Source organism: Mastomys coucha, unplaced genomic scaffold, assembly GCF_008632895.1.
Source record: "Mastomys coucha isolate ucsf_1 unplaced genomic scaffold, UCSF_Mcou_1 pScaffold5, whole genome shotgun sequence".
Lineage (NCBI taxonomy): Eukaryota > Metazoa > Chordata > Mammalia > Rodentia > Muridae > Mastomys > Mastomys coucha.
The window spans coordinates 99397783-99401633 of NW_022196911.1; the positions used below are offsets into that span (position 1 = coordinate 99397783).

At 44.8% G+C, this 3851-nt stretch overlaps 1 long non-coding RNA gene across 1 annotated transcript; it reads left to right on the plus strand.

Moving 5' to 3' along the window:
• Positions 1-662: 662 nt before the first annotated feature.
• On the plus strand, positions 663-2519 carry LOC116078618. The gene is made up of 2 exons (XR_004113612.1): positions 663-758; positions 1981-2519. It is a non-coding gene; the product is annotated as an uncharacterized LOC116078618 (long non-coding RNA).
• The last annotated feature ends 1332 nt before the right edge of the window (positions 2520-3851 follow it).

Consider the following 3851-nt stretch of genomic DNA (forward strand, 5'->3'; position numbering starts at 1 on the left):
ACTCAGGGGGGCCAGGAAGATGGCTCCTTAGGAAAGTAGCTACCACACAGGTGTGAGGACCGGGATTTGGAACTCCAGTACCTACTCAACAGGGGCTTGGGTCTGTGACCCCAGCTCTGGGGTTGGGGTCTGGAAACAGGAGAGTTCTAGATCTCATAAGCCAGCCAGCCTGGCCAAATGGATGGGCTTCAGGTTCTGTGGAAGACCCTACATTTCTCCAGGGCTGGGGAGATGGCCCAGTGGTTAAAGAGCCCTAGCTTTTCTTCCAGAGGATTGGAATTCCATTCCTAGCACCCACATGGTGGCTCACAACCATCTGGAACTCCAGTTCCAGAAGATCCAATGCTCTCTCTGGCTTCCTCGGGGACCAGGCACACAGGTTGTGCACAGGCATACATTCCGGCAAAACACTCATGCACATAATAAAATAATTAAAGCACAGAAGAGGGAGGAAAGAAAGAAGTCCCTGTCTAAAAAGATAAGGCAGAAGAGCAACTGATATCACGAACTTCTGGCTTCTGCTTGCACATGCGCACACACGTACACATACATGCCCTACCCTCCAATGCTTCGCAGAGTCTCTGGGGGAAGCTTTCTTGATGAAACCCACTCACATGACAGGAACTTGCAGTGACCAAGTTTCCTTGTGTTCATAGTGGGTTAGGTGTTCCCACAGGAGCTGGGAGGTGAGGAAAGAGCGTTGAGCCTGTCCTGCATGGGACTCTGACAGCTTTGCTTCTTCATCGACGAGTTCTGAGGTGAGGAAAAGGGATCTGTTCCTCCTCTGATAGGGTCACAAAGCATGGGGGACACAGACTGTAGGCCTAACTACATAGACAGACTATTGCTCAGGCTGGGCCATGGGGATCCTCAAGCACCTCTTCTACTATTGGGCCCCGCCCCCCACCAGCAGCCTGGCAGGTTATCTGTCGAGCTTATCAACCTGACTTCTAAGTACTAATTTATCCTGATTGTTGAGTTTTGAGTACTTTCTGAAGTACTCAAGTCTTTCAAAGGCCTTTCCTAAGTCTCTCAACTAGAATAGAGGCCCAGGTCGACTTCTGATGGATGGGGGCATGTGCAGAAACAGCTGCAGGCCAGAGGCAAGTTGAGAGAGAGAGAGAGAGAGAGAGAGAGAGAGAGAGAGAGAGAGAGAGAGAGAATCCCATGGGGCTGCAGTTAAGTGATTGTGGGTCTGAGTGTCCTGAAGTGAGTGTCACACCCATGGGGGGATGGAGTGCTTCTCCAAAACTCAAGGAATGTGTAGAATGTAGACTTTGGGAAACAATGTATCCCTTAGCTCCCCAGTTAGGTATCAACTGTGGATTCCTAACAACCTAAAGGCCCTGAGGTTCTTGAGTTAGGAAATGTTACTTTTCTAGTTCAGTCAACTTGGACAAGCCTATTCTGTTTATTTATTGTGCTGGCTAGTTTTATGTCAACTTGAAAGAAACTAGTCTTTGGGAAGAGGGACTCAACTGAGAAAATTCCTTCTTAGGACTTGCTTGTAGGAAACTCTGGCTGTCCTGGAACTCACTCTGTAGACCAGGCTGATCTTTAACTCACAGACATCCACCTGCCTGTGCTCCCTAGTGCTGGGGTTAAAGGCATGTGCCACCACTGCCCAGCTCTGTAGTGCATTTTCTTTCTTTTTTTTTTCTTCTTCTTCTTCTTCTTCTTCTTCTTCTTCTTCTTCTTCTTCTTCTTCTTCTTCTTCTTCTTCTTCTTCTTCTTCTTCTTCTTCTTTTGTTGTTGTTGTTGTTTTTCGAGACAGGGTTTCTCTGTGTAGCCCTGGCTGTCCTAGAATTCACTCTGTATACCAGGCTGGCCTCTAACTCAGAAATCCACCTGCGTCTGCCTCCCAAGTGCTGGGATTAAAGGCATGTGCCACCACTGCCTGGCTGGCTGTAGTGCATTTTCTAAATTAGTGATTGTTGTGAGAAGGTGCAACCCATTGTGAGTGCTACCATTCCTGGGCAGGTGTCATTGGATGATGTATAAAGAAGCAGACCGTGTAAACCATGGGAGCAAGGCAGTAAGCAGTGTTCCTCTGTGGCCTCTGCATCAGTTCCTGCCTTCAGGTTCCTGCCTTGAGTTCCTGCACTGACTTTCTCGGATGCTGGACAACAAACTGAGAGAATAAAACAACAAACTGGACAATAAAAGCTGAGAGTTCCCCCCCCCCCCTTAGAGGAAGTGAAGACAAGAAACAAAGAAGACTGACAAGGGAAGCTAAACAGGGGACTCTGAGGCAGGGCCAGCTGTCTGGAAGAAGCAGAAACCAGCCAAGCTGCCTGGAAGAGGTTTAGAGCAACTGAGACACCTAGAAAGGATGGATGCTCTCCAGCCTGCTGAGATGTGTGTAGGCTACACAGTGGGCTCTAGGTTCCTAGTTTTATGAGCTGTCACCCATGCTGGAGTGGTCCTTGGTGACACAGCAGTCTTTGAGTCATTTCTGTTCCTGCAAGAAACCCGTCACCCATATTCCTGTAAGTAAGCCCAGTAAACAACAAGTTAGACTTTGGTGGTGTCTGTCCTTTTGTCTGTCATGGGTTCCCTTTCTGGGATGAGGAGATGTGTGTTATATCACTCCAGGAAAAGTTTGCCACACAACAACATGCGTACTGCAGTCACACATATATAAATAAAATACTAAAATAAAAGAAGAAATCTATTCACTTCCCCAGCTTATTCAACAGGCAAGTACTACCTTGATAGTAAAACCAGACAAAGTCATTATAAGCAAACTAAACCAAGATAAATTATGACTATCAATGTGAATCGTCAGCAAAACAGTAGAAGACCACTCCAGCAACTCATGAAAAGGATTATACACCATGATCATGTGGAATTTATTCCAGAATTCAAAGTTGGCTTGACATCCAGGAATCAACTGATGTTATCCATCATGTCCCTAGAACAAGAGACAAACACCATGTGATCATCTCAATACACACACACACACACACACACACACACACACACACACACACGAAAACATTTACAAAAACCCAATACCCTGTCATCGTCAAAGCACTTGACAGACCAAGAACTGAGGAGTGAAGAACTTCCTCATTTTGATAAAGGGCATCGAAACAGAGAGATGGGGGATGGGGAGAGCAAACACATGGACAAACTAATATTAACATACTTAGTGGTGAACACTCAACTTCATTTCAGGAAGAAAATAAGGACTTACTTTGTATCATCTAGTCACAGAAACTAGGAAAGAAACAAAATATGAGGTTGGAAAGGAAGTGAAGCCATCTATATTTTCAGATGGCTTGATCTTTTATATAGAAAATACTAAGGAACCCAATTAAAAAAAAAACTCAAAACAATAATGACAACAAGCTAGGGGTGGTAGCACACACCTCTAATCCCAGCACTTCGAAGGCAGAGGCAAGTGGATCTCTGAGTTCAAGGCCAGCCTGGTCTACAAAGTGAGTTACAGGACAGCCAGGGCTACACAAAGAAACCTTGTCTCAAAAAAACCAAAACCAAACCAAACCAAGCCAAACAAAAACAAAAACAAAAACAACAACAAAAAAAAAAACCAAAAAAACCCCAAAACCAAAAACAAAACAAAAAAATCAAAAACCTCCAAACAAAAAACCAACAGCAAAAAAACAACCAAACCAAAACCCAACCCAAAACAAAACAAAAACAACAACAATCAATCAAACAAACAAAAAACCAAAAAAATATCTCACCAAACCCAAAACCTCTTAGGATGTTGGGGACATGGTTTCATCAATTAAGGGTTTGTTGTAGGAGTTTGAGGACCAACATTTAGATCCCCAGCACCTATGTAAAAGGCAGGCATGGTGACTCCTGTCTGTAATCCCAGT